Raw genomic sequence first — 18,965 nt, 5'->3', positions numbered from 1 at the left:
CCATGCGTTTGAAGCCAGCCTGCACTAGTGAGCAAGACCTTGCCTCAAAAAACAAACATGGTGCTGGGACTGACAGAGTGCTTATTTGGTTTGTATGAAGCCCTAGGTTCAAATCCCAAGGTTAAAATGATAAACAAATAAATAAATGCAAGAATACACACACACACTCTGCCATTTCCAAAAAGAGCCTGCAGTAGTAGAAGAGCCTACTGTTGAAATACAATGAGATGCCTGGAGCATACACTAAAGCTGGAGCCTGCAAACAGTAGAATGGAGTGGGAACTGGAGACAGGAGAAGCCCCATGAGTCTCATACATGGGCACATACAAATTGTATACACCCAGAAACAATAAAAACTTTTTTAAACTAAAAAACTTTGTGATCAAGCCACACTGTGGGGATACACACCTTTAATCCAGCACTCAGAAGGCAGAGGCAGGACAGCCCAGGCTACATAGAGAAACCCTGTCTCAATAAATAAGTAAATAAATAAAATCAAAAAAGGGGGGGGGGGACGACACACTCCAAAACAAAACAAAAAACAAAAAACAAAAAACAAAAAAAAAAAAAAAAAAAAAAAAAAAACCACTAGTAAATGGGAAGCCATTATTTCATGGTAACTGGCTGACAAGAAAGTTCTTTAAAGACAATGTACTATAGTCTTTAATGGGTTATATCAACACAATGGGTCTAACAACACTTACCAGGGTCATTAAGACCCAGCCAATTGTACTGTCTCTTAGGTACAGTATAGTCTCCCTGGAGTCCCTGAGTGAATGGAGACAAGAATCTGATACCTGTCCTCTTCACAGCCAGCCCCATCAGATCCCTGGACATGGAGTTACAGGTGATTAAAAGCCCCTCAATATTGGTACTGGGAACCAGATTCAGGTTCTCTACAAAAGCAGCAAGTACTCTTATCCGCTGAACCATTTCTCCAGATTCAGTTTTCACTGTTTATAGCCTTACCTATAAATCTTTAAAAACAAACAAGTTTGGATTTCCTACTAGACTTACAACAGTATGCAGAATATGAAAGATTTTTTTTTATGTCTACAAATATAAAACAATGTAATGGCATTCTTTTAAACAAATAGGCTATTCTAATGGATTCCCATTTTAAATGTCATTTTATTGTCTAGTTTCATTAGAGCATTGCTTTTTTTTTTTTTTTTTTTTTTAAAGAGAGAATGAGACCACTATGTCACATGAATTCTAGGGTTTTATTCAGTTAGCCATCTAATTAAGTTACTTCAGGAGGGTGTATAGTATATATTTCCACATGCACTAACTATATTTAAATGTATATTAAGTATGATATTAAGCAAAATCATTTACATTTCAAGCATTTTCCTACAATTAGAAGCCTCTGATTTTAGGTTACTTAAAATTTTGAACATATAGCTCTGGTAAATGATTAAAATAACTAATGATTAAACCAACAAACAACCCCCCCATTTCTATACTTCATACTAGTCTAGGATAAGAAATAAATCCTACAAGTTGTCAAAATACACCATTAAAAGTTTGGGCAACTGCTGGGCACATGCCTTTAATACCAGAACTTGGGAGGCAGAGGCAGGTAGATCTCTTGAGTTCAAGGCCAGCCTGATCTACAGAGGGGGTTCCAGGGCAACCATTTCCTAGGGTAGTAGGCAGCAATGGGGCATGGGATAGAAAAGACCTACATCCTGACATCCTAGGATGTAGGAATGCAGGATTATAGGAAACAAGATGAGAGATGCCATGAAGACAGCAGTTTGATCAGTCAAATCAGACATATTAATATACATATTACCATCTCCATGCTAGCCTTTGAGTTGTCTGCACAAGATTTAGTCAATTTAGCAATAGAATTCCTGTATGGTTCATCTAGCTGAAATCTGGTTACACATAAAAATGATGAGCACTGGGGGAGTTTGTGCAATCAGGGGATTTCTTTGATTATTCTCCAGGTACTAATGGTCCTCAACTGTTTGTCCAAACTGAATTTTCAACTCTTCATGGGATCTGCCCAGCCAAGACTTTATCAACATAATTCTTACATTTAGTCTTGAACCCCCTGCTCAACTGTTAGTTTGAACAGTCAAAGGATGTAGCTGACAAACTTTCTGAGTAATTCCATCAGTTCCAATCTTTCATGTGTACTCTTATAGTATGCTACAGCTTCCCTTGTTTACTACTACATTTTGGAATACCCCTGTGGGAATGAACATTTATTTCTACTAAATTTCTTCTGATTTTGATCCAATATACAGAACATTTTAAATTGGGGGCAGATGAGAGGGGAGCAATGAGATGGCTCAGCAGGTCAAGGCATCTGCTGCCAGATGTGACAAACTGAGTTGTTGGAAAGACAAAATTGACTCCCAATGCTGTCTTCTGTCCTCCATACATGCAGAAACACAGACACCAATCAGCACACAGAGACACACCCATCCCCTGAAGCAAAGTAAAAATAAATTTTTTCCCCTTGCATCTTGAATCTGTCACCAAGGCCAACAAGCCTGAGTTTAATCCATGGAGCCTACATGGTAGAAGGAAAGAACTGTCCTGTAAACAGTCCTTTGACATCTGCACATGCAGTGACATATACACACACAATAAGCTAGCCAACAATTTTCTTTCTTTCTTCCTTCCTTCCTTCCTTCCTTTCTTTCTTTTAAAAGAAAGAATGAGAAAGTAGTCGGGCAGTGGTGGTACACAACTTAATCTCAGCTCGTGGGAGGCAGAGACAGATGGACCTATGTAAGTTCAAAGTTCAAGGCCAGCTTTGTCTATAGAGCAAGTTCCAGGACAAGGTCCAAAGCTACACAGAGAAACCTTGTCTCAAAAAAAAAAAAAAAAAAAAAAAAAAAAAAAAGGAAAGAAAAAGAAAAGGTATTAATCTTCAAGAAAGGAATTGCAATCTAATTCCCCCCCCCCCCAGGTAAACTTCTTACTGGCTCTGCCACAAGACTGTGCAAACATAGTCCATATGATCATGGGCAAACATCACAGTCTCACCCACATTTTTGTAAATAAGAAAAGCAAACAGCCAACCCTGCACTTTAGAAAGTGAATTCCTGAAGAAAGATGCAGCATTCAAACTTGAACTGTAAACAGATGAGAAAAACCTGAAACAAATTTTAAATGTGGTCAGACAAAATTACCTTCTGGAAGATTTTTTTTAGGTTCAAGAATAAATAGTGTATTAGAAATGTGTGACTTTAAAAAGTCATTTTTGCAAAGGTAATTTCTAAATTTGCCTTTAGTCGTTTTGATGAAAAACTGTACTTTGAAAAAAACTTAAATGTTTACAGAATCAGATATAAACCTGGGAAATCATTCTCCTTCAAGGTCCGCATTACTATTTTTGTTCTGGACAAATGCCCATAAAAGCACAAACATGTTGCAAAACCCACCCAAGCTGCACCACCACAGCTGGAGATTTGGAGATTTGTTTTCTTTTTAAAACTACCTGAAAGCTGTTAAATAGTGGTATTCAGTGCAAATAAACCCTTTTCAGCAAAAATATTTGGAGAAAGAATGCACAACTGCATGGTACTTTAGATCTTATGATCATCGAGAGCCGTGGTTCTCAACCTTCCTAATGCTGTGATCCTTTAATATAGTTCCTCATACTGTGGTAACCCCCAATCATAACATTATTTCATTGCTACTTTATTTTTGCTATTGCTATGAATCATAATGTAAATATCTGATATTTAACTCAGAAGGGGTCTCAACCCACAGATGGAGAACCACTGAAGTAGAACATTCTACCTGAGACAACCTTTGTCCTGCTCAGACACCACATCCTTTTTACCCTCCATGCCAACACATTAACTGGCATATGAAGGCTTGATCCTAGGTTGAGAGAAGAGTTCTCAATGAAGCAATGAGGCTAAACAGTGCTTAACATCAGAAGAAGCAAACAGACCTCACAGCTGTCACTAGTTGGCAGGATCACACAAAAGCTGGCGGTTGCTTGTGCTTTTGGAGGAAATAAAATTTTCTACCACATACCAACAACTCAGCTCATGGACCTAGAAGATGAGGTCATGGTATGAAGTATAAGAAGAGAGGTACAATACAGAGCAGACTTCAAATCTACAGAACACTAACGAACATCCCATTAACAATGAAAACCCTTACCAGTACCAAGTTCAGAGGACAGGCAAGGCATACTGCATGCTAAAGGCAGGCACCATGGTAAAGATGCTCCCTGAACTGGCTCTTAGACATTGATACTTTTGATCGGAAGCCAGAAGTCAGCTAGAGAGCTATATGCCACAGTCTGAAGTCTGATATGGAAACAAAATTATTTTGTAATTTTGTCAAGCTCCGTGGGTATTATGGAGGCAAAAGTTGAAAAGCCCAGTGCTGTTTACAGAATGGCCACATGACTTCTTTTATTGCTCAAAGAACATTCCACTCCTGATGTGTTGACAGCACAATACAGTCAAACTGGAAATTCTGCCTTTTCATTTGAAATCTCTATCAAATATAGTGAACAATAGTTTCTTACAGCCAAGAGAGAATAGATAATAAGCGGAGAGACACTCCAACGAGGAAGAACTTCTTACATTAAAAACTTTCTTCCCTCTATAAATTTTCAACATAGAATTTTATTTTTCCTTCACTATTTCCAAATTCTCTTTGTAACACCAAAGGAAGAGAGAATACTGGCAGTTTGCTTAGAATTTCTCCTTCCAAGACTGAAAGGACTAAGCAGAACATTTTATAGTTAGACATACTGTAACATCACAGCTTTCATTCTGAGAAGCAAATCTCTTAAATTAAAACTGCTTTTGGTTTCAAAGGACCTGTGAGTAGACTGACTCCAAAACTGATAATATATTAAGAGTCAAAATAGGTGGAGATAGCAGTACTCTTGCATCATTTAATGGAAGAATAGTACCGTCGTCTAAACCAAGGCAATCTGGTGAACCAAGGGATATTAACTGAGCAACTGTGTGAGGACAAACACAAAGACATACTTTCCCCTAAGAAATCAGGACATTTGTTTTTCCCCTACTAACATTTAACTATCTTGATCTAACCAACTTCTCCATTTTGTTCCTGTTCACATTCTGATCTAGCATGAGCAAAGAGCCCTCCACAGGGTCAGCTGTGCCTAAATACATCTTAGTGATGAAAACAAGTCTCTCTTACTTTTCTCAGGGCCAGGCATGATGAAGCACCCCTTTAATTCCAGCGCTCAGGAGGCAGAGGTAGGTACCTCTCTGAGTTTGAGGCCAGCCTGGTCTACATCCTGACCTGGTCTACTGCCAGGGCTCCATATAAAGACCCTGTTTCTCCTCTTCCCCCACAATGTGTGATTGACTGCACTCATTAAGTAAGTTTCTCAATATCATGAGTCTGTGAGTGGGCTTTACTGAGATGGCTCAGCATGCAGAGGCCCTGCTGTCAAGTCTGATCCCCAGAACCCACACAGTGGAAGGAGACAACCAACTCCTCCAAGCTGTCCTCTGATCTCCACAGGCACACCATGGCATGTATACACAATGTGAGTGCATGTACAATAAATAAATACAATTTACTATACTAATATGAGAGATTATTCTTGCTTAGTCTTCCCATTTTTTCTTAGGACTGTACAGTTTCTTAAAAGTTTCGCTTTTTTTAAGTGATCCCAAATATTTCATATTTAGACACTTCATTTTTTTTTTCATAGCCAAGTATTTCTGTCCTGACATTTATAATACTGGTAGCAAGAAATCAAGTATCTTTATGTAAAATATAGCTACTAGGCTGAACTCTTTAGCTCTTTGACTCTATTCATTTTACTAAGTTTTAAGATTATAACTAGCTAGGTGTAGTGAGACACATTGACAATCCCAGCACTTTCCAAAATGGTTCTAGAAACTATAAAATATGAGCAAGTTTAATTAAACAGAGAATTGTTAAAGAGGTTAACAACTGGTATTTACTGGTTCTGTTCCATTCACTTCACCTGTACTATTGCACAGCAACCCCAGGAGAATTATTATTCCAGTCACACAAATAGAGAAATTCAGAATAAGAGGTTCAGGATGTGAGCCACAGAGCCCAGGCCTGGCACTGGTGGATATTTAACCTCAGGCTTTCTCGGTCTAGCATTCTCCAAGAGAGTGCTAAATACACCATTCTTCCTGAGCATAAGCTCTTAGAAAACAACGTGAGGAAACAAGATACATGGATGGTGCCTGCTGCTGTCCTGCTGTCCCGGCCAGAATAAGAGCATGCTAGGTGAAGGGAGAAAATAGCAATATTGGAGGAGTTTCCTTTTAAAGATAAAAATCTCTTTGTAACTCAAGCTGGCCCCAATCCCGTGATCCTCCTGCCTCACTCAGTTTTCCAACCTAACTAGCAAAATAGAATTACTTTGTAAAAACATCAAAAATATTTCAACTTAAAGCTGTCTGAATGTTTTTTCTTACTTAGAATCCTGAAAGAAAGGAAATGGCTAATAAATGGCCTGGAGTGTCTACAAATCAGCTCATTGTGGCAAACAGCAATCGTACTAAATTCCAGCTCTATGGTTTGTAGATTTTACCTTTTCTCTCTGTGGAAGAATAGCACTTGAACTTCTCTAGACTCCATTTCTTCTCTGATCCTTAATCAGCACTGATGGTAACTTGGTAACAAAGCCCAACTAGAAGGCTTGGCCTGGCTATGTTCCAGGATGGATCTACAACCCAGTCTTTTCAATACAAAAAACTATGCTGTGTACAAGGTTAAGCTCTGCACCAAAGTTCTTAATTAAGAAACCTTTCTAGATTTATAACTGAGACTACTGTTTCATTTATTAAATACATGAAAACACTAGGTTCTTACAAATGGGCTGAATACTTATTCCTATGTCTTGACAATGCACTAGGCAACTGGTATACAGGTTGGCAGTTATTTTTCATCTTGTTTTACCTGCTTACACCAGCACAGAATTCATGTGCTATTTCATATTCCAGACTAGTGACTCCATCGACTACTCACTGTACACAACAAAGAAGCCGTCCTCAGGGACACCCTGAGAAACTCCCATAAAAATGTCCATCAGGGATCTGGAGGGCTTAACAGTTAAGAGTGCCTGCCGCTCCTGAAGAGGATCTGAATTCAGTTGCCAGCATCATGTTAGATGGCTCACAACCTCCTGTAACTAGCTCCATGCATTTCTTTACCTCTGTGCCCTGGAGGCACTTGGAGACTTGCATGTGTGCTCATGAGCGCTCTCTCTCGCTCTCTCTCTCTCTCTCTCTCTCTCTCTCTCTCAAATACACTATACATGTCTTTTCCCCCTTAGACAAGGGTCTCACTATGCAGCTCTGGCTATCCTGGCACTCTATGTAGACCAAGCTGGTCCCAAACTAAAAGCCTGACTCCTAAGTGCTGGGATGAAAGACATATGCCTGACCTTTTCTGAGGGGAAGAAAATAATTTTTTTTAAAGTCTTAAAAAAATGTCAAGCAAGAAAGAATTTACTCTGGGGCTAGAACATTCAAATGTGTTGTGGGTCACATAAATACATGAAGTAGCCAGTTATGTTTAAGGCAATAGTTGATTTGGTCTCTACCATTACTGACCTCATCCGTATCTTTTCTTGGTTAAGGCTCCAGTGACAATAGAAATCTTACTTAATAGGAGAACTAAAATAACCTGTATTATTTTTGTTTTAGTGAATTAAAACTACAAGAAACAGGGCTGGGGATAGCTCAATGGTTAAGAGTACTGGCTGTTCTTCCAGAGGGCCTGGGTTCAGTTCCCAACGAAAAGATGGTAGCTCATAACTCCAGTTCCAAGGGGTCCCAGCTTCAGGGGATCTGACACCCTCTTCTGGCCTCCTCAGCACCTGTAGACACATGCACACACACAAACACTATTCAACTACTACCTGCCATATGACTGGAACCCTGTCAATTAAGTTGGAGAGAGAGATGGCCAGACACCCTCACACAGACATACATGCAGACAAAACACAAATGTACATAAAATAAAAATAAATAAATCATTTAAAAAAGAATTACAAGAAACTAATCATTGTGCAACTGTGCACACTGTTTAGTTGGGTCACTAATGTAGCTCAGGCTAAATTCAAATGTGTGAACCTGCCTCCTGCCTCAACATCCTGGGAGCTAGGGTTACAGGCATGCACTATGATGCTGGGCTAGTATGAATATGTTTGTATTTAATTATATGTTTACTTAAGGAATTGTGTAAAAGAAACTTTTTAATTGTGCAACACTTCCTTAAAGCTCGTAACTAGGAGGTAAAACTTTTAAGAGTGTCCTTTCTGCTGATTTCACAGCGAGTGACACATCAACTACAGATCCAAGAGTCCAGGCTCACTGTAGGCTACTTTCAAAGTCATAAAATATCTCTGCAAGTATGTATGGCACAGATATATAAGGTAACTGAGAGCCAGCAGCATAGAACTGGGATTTAAGCCCTTTCTTACAGCCTTCAAACACTGAGCCTTTGAGCTGTTTCACCACAGAACTGTCTCTATGGTACAGTTGCACTCATATCCCCTGCCTTTATAAGCTATATAACCCCAAAATGTATCTCAAATTGCAAGGTGAATTGTTTCTAATAGTGCTACAGGCCACAGGGATCATACAATGGGATCTCAGTTGACAAAATCATGAGGCTGACTCAGAGATCATCATATTCCAGATGGAGGAAACCCCACTTGCAAAGCCTTGGGGATACCTGCCTTTTGAACAGTCATTGTAATCTCTGGAGAACCCTTGTGAAGCCACAGCACTCCCCTTTTCCATAGTGGGATTCATCCCAAATAACCCCAGCAGTACATTAATCAATTATTCTACTTTAAGTCATTCTCAGAATTTTATTTATCAACAGTGTACACTGCCCAAGGAAAGATTTATACATCTTTTTATAAACTGAAAAGGGTGAGATGTTGGAGGTTCTGGAGAGATGGCTCAGAGTTTGGGAGCAGCGGCTGCTCTTCCAGAGGACCCAAGTTCAAATCCCAGCATAACATGGCAGCTCACAATGGTCTGTGACTCAAGTTACAAGGGATCTGACACCTTCACAGTAATGCACATAAAAGAAAACAAATTACATTAAAAGTATGAAATAAAAAAAAAATGGGGACTAAAGATAAAGCCTGGTAGTAGAGCATCCACCTAGAATGCACAAAGCCCTGGGATCAACCCTTAAAACAAAACAACATAAACAACTGTGGTCCATGCCTGTAACCACCACCTGGGAAGCAGCAGCAGAAAAATCAGAAAATTCAAGGCTAGCCTGGACATGAGACCTTGCCCCCACAAAAGATCCACAATAACAGAGCTACTAATCTATCAAAAGACTAATCATATTCCACAAAACACACTTGATGATAAACTTACCAGGAAAGGGGTATGCTTCAACTTTATACTATAATCTCTATTATGTAAATCACTTTCAAGTACAAATACAGCAGGGCTAAATGAACAGGAAAATGTACTTCAGTTAAGCAGTCCATCTCAGCTAACTATAAATCTTACCACATTATATTATTATGCCTGGATCATTTATTATTTACAGAATATTTTATTCCCTAAAAATACAAAGCGAAGCAAGAAGAGCCCTTAAAAAGTTTTTCAAGCCTTTAGTCCCAGCACTTGGAAGGCAGAGGCAAGAGGATCTCTGTGTTTGAGGTTGGCATGGTCTGTTTACCAAGTGAGTTCCAGGGCAAGTAGGGTTGTTATACAGAGAAACCATGTCTCAAAACACAAACACACAAACAAACAAAACAACAACAACAAAAAAGTTCAGTTGACTTACTTTTACTAAAGTTTAACACCAGTTCTCAACATTTTATAACTACAAAGGTAGAGGATTAGAAAACAGACTGTTGTTCACCTTTACCCTATGAGAGTACTTAAATAGTGTGAAGTAACTCCAGGCACCTGACCAGCTGGGAGAAAAACCGTCCAAGTGCAGTGAGTCACATGCCTACAAGTTCTCAAAAAGAAACAGCCTTCAAACCACAAATCCTAGAGGGAAAAAGGTAAGTCACATCCCAACAACAGGAGCACTGAAAGGAAGAGGAATATAGACTTGAGGGGTTTCCAACCTAGGCCTCTTGGTAGAGGCAAGGATGACTGAAGTCCAGAGTGACAACATTATTAGTCATCCTGTCACCCAGCCCTGCCTACTGCCCATATGCCTCTCATTCTCACAGGAGTGACATAAAAAAATAAATGCTACCCACCAGCCTAACTAAACTATAAACTACTAGGCAATTATGACTATACAACTAAAGCATTTAAAACAAACCATCTTTTTTGAAATTATAACATGTTGCTATTGTTTAGAAATCTATTAAAAATCCTCAACTGTCTTTATTTATAAACCTTAATTTTAATACACTAACTCAAAAATGCTCAACAAGAAACCAAACCCTTACTGAGAAAAAGGGTTTCAGATGATGAAGTAATGCTTGGCCCAGAGAGTTCCTGTTCTGAAGTGGGATGGACACGGTTTCCAACCCCAACTCAACTGCCCTTAGAAAAGTCGTTCACTTTGGTTTCCCATCTATAATGTTGGAGAGAACACTACCCAACCTAGATTTATCTAACATGTCAACAGGTAAGAGTAGCCATGGGAAATTAATCTAGGTCTCCTTTGATTCTCTATTTCACCTTTAATCTTCATACCAACTTGACCTCAAACATAATTATGAACCCTTGTATACTATAACAAAAAAAAATACATACTATGTGCTAAAGACTAACATATACCGAGTACAATTTCTGTCATTGTTTTAAAAACATACATTCAAAAAAGACATTACTGCATAAAGTACAAACATTTCATTCAAGCAATCTACATGAAGAACAAACAGACCCAGCTCCAGCCCCACCACTCATAAGCTATACAACCCTGGGCAAGTGGCTGCACTTCACAGAAAACCCTACCTGCAAAGTTAATCAAACACTGCCTCCAGGTACAGTGGGCTTCAGTGTTTCCAGCTGTAGAAAGAACCATTCTGACTACATTGTTTCTGAAGTTCTAAAGTTTCTTCCACCCAGAACAGTCTATTATTAGCATCACAAAACTTATGATGCCTGGACAGTTAGTATGTGCCAGGTCCACAATCCCTACAAGTCTCTCAGACATAGTCCTACCATTCCCACCTAAGGAATCTGAGCTAAAAGGGAGTTCAGGAACTTGCCTGGGGTTAAAACCCAATCCAAGCACAGTGCTTTTAACCCAGAGATTTGCCCTGCCCTCCAAATCCCATGAACCCAAAAGTGGGCCAAATAGACTTGTAAACCTCAACCTGTTCAGGCTGTTTCCCCTGTGCTTAATACAGCAGGTTTATAATCTGTGGAGGAAGAATTATGTATGACCAACTCAATTAACTGCACCCTATTAGAGGGCAAGCTATCGATCATTAAAAAAGGCTATAAAGTAGTGACTTAACATCAAGCCACAAAACCTATGTTTTGATTCTCAGGCAAACGTTTTACCAAAACTAATCAATGAGTTGTCGTGTTTTAACCTCACTGTACTTCTTTAGTCAATAATACCCATGCACCAAAGAATAGCTACTCAGTAAAGCCAGGCTGCCACTAAACATTGGTTAATTAGGTTTCCTTTCTTTGTAATATGCACTGAAAAGCGCGCGCGCGCACACACACACACACACACACACACACACACAATTGAGTGTGGTGGTACATGCCTGTAAGCCAGTACTGAGGAAGGAAACTGAGGGAGGAAGACTATGCACTGGAAGCTAGACCAGTCTGCAACAGTGAACTGCAGTCCAACCTAGGCCACAATGAGGCCCTGTGCTCACTCCCAGGAAAACATATACATATAAACAAGCACACATAAACCTACAGCTTACAACAATCCACTGAGTCTGAGTATCAAGAGTAACAAGGTTTCAAATTAGAATAAATAATCAAGGAATAGGTATGTGATGGACACAGTCACATAAATGGCCTGGACAGGCTGTACCACTCTCCTCTGGGACTTCTTCACACCTGATTGACCTCTTGCAATTCTCTGCAAGCCATTCCCCCTTCCTTTGCCAGTTTAAGTTCACAGCTGCTATAGATCACAAGTCTATCTTCCTCCGCCCCTTCCTTCCTGGGGAAAGTTAAAATGACAGCAAAAGTTCTGTAAGATAAAAATGGCAGAGGACCATACATGCCAACACAAGTGCCCATACACACACAGTGCTGATGGCAATGAGCACCTTCAATCTAAACTCTGTTCCCAAGAACCTCAATAACTCTTCTCATCCTTGGACGGCCTGAGAAGCAGAAGGAAAACATTACGATTTTATCCCCAGACTAGTCTACAAGTAATGGTAGTAAAAATACTGCCTCATTTGTTCCCCCCACCACTGTTTTGACACAGTGATTAAACCAGTTTGTGATGGCTCCTGCCTTTAATTCAAGCACTAACTTTAATCTCAGCACTAGAAGGCAGAAGCAGGTGGATCTCTGTTGAATTTGAGGCCAGCCTGGTCTAAAGTTCTAAGACAGGGCTATGAATTAGGAACACATCCTGGAGGGGGGAGGGAGGACGAGCCAGTTCCATAGTCAAGACTGCTCTACACAGGCATGATGCCAGACCACCACCTCTATTACCCCAAGCACACACTCAGGAGGATGAAGCACAAGGGCCATTTGACTGGTATGGACTATATGCCTGGACCCCAGAAAAAAACAAACAAAAAGCACAAAAATAAAACCACACAAAGTTTATCACAGGAGTTCTCTTCGTAACAGCTCTGGCTGTCCTGGAACTCCCTCTGTAGACCAGGCTGGCCTGGTCTCAGAGATCTGCCTGCCTCTGCCTCCCCAGTGCTGAGATTATAGGTGTGTGCCACCACTGCCTGGCTCACACATTCTTTCACTAAAGGTCCAGATTATCAGGCTTATATGACAAAAGTCAACAGAATGACTACATGCCCTTATGAAAATTCAACTACCTGGTCTGCCCTGTACACACACACAAATACAGTTTCTTCACACCTCTAGAATGAAACATCCAATGTCAGAAGTAACATAGTCCATTTTCCCAAGCTTTGTCATATGATGAAATTTTATCTACAAAAATAAAAATTTTGCTACTATTCATATTATCTATTACATTCCTATTTATATAACACACAAGAGTGCCCATTAAAAGCAAACACCTTATTAAAATGACCCATGAAGAAGAGGCAAAGATTAAAAAGAGGTTAAGATTTACAACATCAACAACAGTAACCAAAGACACTACCTGAAATCCTGGTCTACTACTGGATTTTTATATTGTGTCTTTTATGCTAGTTGGGAGGGGAGTGTGATTTTGTGTCTGCATCTATACTTAGATATTCATACAGTCAGCAGGACACGTATTAACAGTCAGTGATCAACTTCTCAGGGAAAGTATGCCCTTGGTAAAATATAGTAACTGCTATAAAAATCTATACTTAACACAAATATACTTGACCAAAAGAAAAGCTTTGAGTATTACAAAATAACGAAGACGCTATATAGTATACACATTTCCAATATACAGATTCACATAAGACAAATCATAAAACCAAACCTAATAAGTAACTGGACTTTTCAAACTATTTCACATTAATCATATGAAAACTAAAAGTGCAGGGTATGGTGGCACACATCTGTAATCCCAATATCTGGCTAAGGTAGAAAGATTGCCACGAGTTCTAGGTCAACCTAGGCAACAAGGTTAAATTCAGGCCAGTCTGAGGTTCTGAATGAGACCCTGTCTCATAAAAACAGAACAAAGCTGGGTAGTGGTGGTACAGGCCTTTAATCCCAGCACTTGGGAGGCAGAGGCTGGTCAATCTGAGTTTAAGGTCAGCCTGGTCTACACAGAGAACCCTGTCTCTGAAAAACTAAAACAACTAAGAAAGGAAAAACCAAACAAACAACAAACAAACAAACAAAAACCCAGTCTACTTCATTATCTCTATGTTATTAGAAAAAGAAACAGGAACTGTATAAATACATTTTAGAATGTAAAACACAAATGAAATAGCTGATTTAATACAGGGACCTACAGTCTACAATGCCAATAAACTAAACTGAACTACCTTAAAATTAAAAATAAAGTCCCCCATGACAACATATATTTCACTAAGAAATTTTGTATGCCAATAGGAAATATATTCACCCTGAGCCTTTCTAATATCATAATATAAAAGCAGTTACCTCTGTGATCAGCCTTAGTACAGAGACTTTTTTTAAAGTAGTAGGTGGAGGGTAGGAAGGGCCACAGCGTTATAGTATATGGGAAACAGAGTATCAGCCATGAATGTAATCTTTTCACAAACCCTTCTTTTAAGAAAATTTAGAAAAATTGTGTACATATGTGGGCATGTGGACACCAGCTCTGGTGTCAGTGGAAGACAAAAGTGTGTGGGGCTGCTGGAGCTATACAGGCAGTTATGAATTGAACTGGATTCTACAAATACAACAGGTACTCTGCAAGGGCAATACACACTCTTAACCACTGAGCCATCTCTCCAGGTTCTAGGTGCCCTTCTAAAAGTACCTCTGCTATGTGCTCTTCTATATTCTTCATGATCACATACATGCATTCTGCCAAATAAAAATATATTAAATAAGTAGCAATGGGTTCCAAACCTTGAAGAGAAGCTAATAAATACACTTCAAACAAGAAACCGTGGGTAATAATGCAACCTTGCCAGGTAAAAGGCAAACAAAACACTTAAGAAAGCTTCTAGAGTGGTGCTGCTGAGTCGGAAGAACTATCTGGAGTTTTGATGCTAGCCTGGTTTCCACAGCAAGTTCTAGGACAGCCTGGGGCAGAGTAAGATGCTGTCTCAAAATGTCAATAAATAAACAAATAAATAAATGCATAGTATGTCTCTTTATGTAAAGAAACTATACACAGAAAAAGACAAAAAAGGAAATAAGCAAAATTGCTGACAGCAACAAAATCTAAGCAATAGATTTAAGATAACAAATACACACACACAGAGACACACAGACACACAGACACACACACACACACACACACACACACACACACACACACCATTTTTATAATCCTAGTACTTGGAAGTCCAAAACAGGAGGATGGCAAGTTGAGAAGGACCAGAGCTACATGATAAGAACCTGTTTCTAAAGATGGGTGTGGGGTGGGGATGAGGGAAGATAGGCTCCTCCTACTTCCACATTTCAAAGAGCATGTCTTAAAAAAAAAAAAGACAGGGTCTCACTGTGTATCTATCTGGCTGGCCTAGAGTTGCTTATGTAGACCAGATTGGCCTCAAACTCAGAGATCGTCCAACTTCTGCCTCTCAAGAGCTGGATTAAAAGTACACCACTACCATCAGCTAGATCATGACTTACTTTCATAAAGAAAAATGTAAAACTGAAAAAAGCAGGTATTTCCTTGCTCATACAAGAGTTTACAAAACCAATATTAAGTTCTAAGTCAATTCAATCCACAAGCCATATACTCAAGGCACCTAGCAGTTACTAATTACTTGCTAGGTTTGTTTGCTTGTTTGTTTGTTTTTAATGAAATAAGAGCTTAAAAACCTTCACTTCTGAGCCAGGCTTTGGTGGCACACGCCTTTGACCCCAGCACTTGGGAGGCAGAGACAGGTGGATCTCTGTGAGTTCCAGGCCAGCCTGGTCTACAGAACTAGTTCCAGGACGTGCTCCAAAGCAATACAGAGAAGCCCGGTCTCGAAAACCAAACCAAACAAACAACAACAACAACAACAACAAAAACCCAAAAACTAAACCAAACCTCTTTCACTTCTGACTATCCAATATTTTCATAACTAAAAACAAAAATTTAACTTTTTTAGCAAAGGGTGTATGTTCAAGTGTTTAGGCTATTGCTAAGTTTTTTTTTTTTTTTAATTTTATGAATTGGCAGTTTAAATTTCAATTCCAACTGACGGGACCAGAAGTTCTGATGCAATTTTAAAGAACTCACTAACACAAACACCTTGTGCGTGCAGAGGAGGTTAATTTAGGCACCTCTTTCCATAACTTCTGACAAGCACGTATCTACAGACACTTTCAGCAAAGGTATTTTCCTTGGCGTGGCCATAGATTTACTTAAATATCTCGGACGCTGTCAAAATCGATCTCAAACTGCATTATACTTAAGGAACAATGTCAACCCCTGACTGTGGCCTTCTCTGCTCTCCTCTTTCACGAGAGCGCCTTTAATATGCCCTAGCATACATTTCCGGCTTCATGAGTCACTGAAAAATGAGTTCTAAGTTTTCCGCGGAAGGTCGCTCAAATAGCTGCTCTACACCATTCAAAGACCTGACCCCCGAACTGCCTCTTAGACTACCCCTCCTACCCCTCCTATCGCGGCAATCGAGGATGGAGTTAGCAACATTCCCATGCTCTTTGTACCTTTGTCCTCTATAGCTTGGTTGCCCCTCCACGCCCTTCTCTGCAACCTCCTTCTCCCAAATCCAATCGAGCCTTCCAGACCCGGTTTAGCACCGCCTCGCCCAGGAAACCTCCCAGATTCGTGGGAAGGCGGAAACAAACGATCGGCAGGTCTGCTCTTCTCCCAGCACCTTTCCAGCAATCGGTAGTTCCTAAACAGGACTCATGCCCTCCTGCCTGGTATCGTGGCTATTTGTGTACCCGTCTTATCTCTCACATCACAACGTTAAAACTCCCCAAGGGAGGCCACCTCCCGGCCGGGTTCACCTCCGAGTCGCTACGGCACCGGCACGCAGTCGGCGCTTTGGATTGCTCCAACCGAACCCGGGAACGCGCCGACCGCACAATTCCTAGCCAGAAATCAGTTAGGCATTTTCCTGAATGGTTCCCTACAAAGATAGTGCCTGCGTCCCGCTAACAGGGAGGCTGCGCGGACCTCGGGGACTAGGTGCTCGAAGTCCCCGGCGCGGCGGGAGTGACAGCTGGTCAGACCAGCTCCCTCCAGGTTAGGCGCAGCCCCGGCCGGCAGGCCCCAGGAGCCTAGTACCGGCGAGGACAGGGGCGGTGCCCGGAGCTCCGGCTGACCCGGGCCGCTCCCGCCGCCGCCACCCGGGAAAATGGAGGCGGGCCGGGCGGAAGCCGGCGAGCGTCCGCGTCGCGAGCAGGGCCGGGCCGGGGGGTCACTCACGGGGCTGGGCCGGGCCAGGGAGCTCCCTCTCCGTGTCGTCGCCGTCCCCGTCCTCGGCCGCCGCCGCCTCGGGCTGCTCGCTCGGTTCCCGCGGCGCGACTCGGGCGCTCCGGCCCTCCGTTGTCCTCCGCCCGCAGCTGCTCCCGGCGACGGGCTCCCGCGGCGGCGGCGGCGGCTGCGCGGGCGGACGGTGGCCCAGGGGGTTCCCGCGGGGGCCGCCGCGCTGCTGCGCTCGGTCTGGCTGCGGCTGTGGCTCTGAGGCCCGGCACCGCCTTCGCCTCTGAGGTCGCCTCCGCCTTCGCGCGGCTACTGAAGCCCCGGACTCTCTCAGGCCGCGCGGCTCCTGGCGCCCCGCGCCCAGCTCCGGCTCGAGCCCGGCTTTGACGTGCGCACTGCGCAGCCGCCGAAGGTGCTACGTCGGGCGGCACCGCAGAGCCCTCTGCAGCCTCGGGCGCCCCCGGGCGATTGGGAGGACTCAGGACGCCTGGAACGCAGGCGAGAGAAGAGTTGAGGGCACAGAAGAAAGCAGAAGCCAAGCTAGAGTCGTCTTCAATGTGCCCCCCACCTGCTGGCTGGTACTCAGTCCCTCCTGGGCGTCTGAGCCCTTCTCCTGGAGGAACACACGCCCACTTCCTCAAGTCCTAAAACTTCATTTCTGTGGAGGGCTCGAAAATGTCAAACGGATTCTTTCATGCTTGTGAAGAGCCTGCAACTTCATTTTAAGGTCTCCTGACAGAAACAAACAAACAATCATGTGATATTCCAAAGAAATAGGATTCAACCAAGGTACAAATCCTACTTCCAGAGAGTCGTATGGAGGTGCATGCTGGTAATCCCAGTACTTGGAAGTGAACCCAGGAGGATTAGGAGTTCAAGGTCATCCTGTGCTACGAAGGTCCGGGCCATCCTGGACTGTGTGAAACCCTGTCTCAAAACAATAAAAATGGCGCCTTTAATCCCAGCACTCAGGTGGCAAAGGCAGGTGGATCTCTGTGAGTTTGAGGCCAGCCTGGTCTACAGAGTGAGCTCCAGGACAGGCTCCAAAGCTACAGAGAAACTGTCTCGAAAAACCAAATATTAATAATAAAATAAAGTAAAAATGCAGAGCTACAGTAGTAACTGATGCAAGTATACTCAGAGTAAATAAAATAATACATTACTAAGGTATGACAGGGTATGGTACACAAAATGCCACATATGTGTGCTTCTTTGCTTTAGATTTGTAATTTCACAGGATATTCGAACAGCTAAAGTGTGCTAGGGACAATTACAGGTGGGGGGAAGGGTTGAACCTTCAGCAGTCCTTCCTCCTGTGAGAAAGTGCAAATAAACAAAGCAATAATATGTGCTAATGGATAGTTTAAAGCACTGGATGAGGAGAGAAGATGGGGTATGTTGCTATTTTCAGGGGCTCCCTAAAGAAAGGAAGGTGATGTGAGCCTCCCGTGAGGACTTCTCTACCTGAGAAAGGGAAGCTATTCATAGGATTTGGAGCAGGAAAGGGCCAGGTTTTGACATTTTAAAGGGTTTTTTTGATCACTGTGACTGTGGTATGAAGACCTGATTAAAAGGGTCTGAGGAATTCCACAAGGGCAGTAGTTAGAGGCTGTGGAAGCCCTCAAGTAGGGCTGGAGGTGTAGTTTAAGTGTTGAGTGCTGGTCTTGTCTAGCAAGTGGTAGGTTCAAAAAGAGCCCAGACGAGGACGAGGGAGACTAAAAGGATGACACATGCCTATTGTGACCTGTCCATCAGAGGATATCACTCAGACATTGGTTCAAGCCAGTAGAAAATCTTTATTAGGAGCCATTGACTACACTGGGTATTCAGGACCACAGTGCTGTCCGGAGCCTTTCTCAGGA

The 18,965-nt window shown here is 41.9% G+C and overlaps 1 protein-coding gene across 2 annotated transcripts in view; it reads right to left on the bottom strand.

The window, feature by feature from the left end:
* The window catches only part of Cab39 (calcium binding protein 39), a 59,146-nt gene extending 41,897 nt beyond the window's left edge, over positions 1 to 17,249 (bottom strand). The window contains exon 1 of one of the 2 annotated variants that reach the window (XM_051190630.1): positions 17,107 to 17,249. The gene's annotated coding sequence lies outside the window, so the exon portion shown is untranslated. Of the gene's footprint in view, positions 1 to 16,685; positions 16,985 to 17,106 lie in introns of those variants that run through there. The other variant, XM_051190631.1, reaches the window with a different exon arrangement.
* Between the last annotated feature and the right edge of the window lie 1,716 nt (positions 17,250 to 18,965).

This window comes from Phodopus roborovskii, unplaced genomic scaffold (genome assembly GCF_943737965.1).
Source record: "Phodopus roborovskii unplaced genomic scaffold, PHOROB, whole genome shotgun sequence".
In the NCBI taxonomy this organism is placed as follows: domain Eukaryota; kingdom Metazoa; phylum Chordata; class Mammalia; order Rodentia; family Cricetidae; genus Phodopus; species Phodopus roborovskii.
This window is presented reverse-complemented; position numbering and strand designations above follow the sequence as displayed.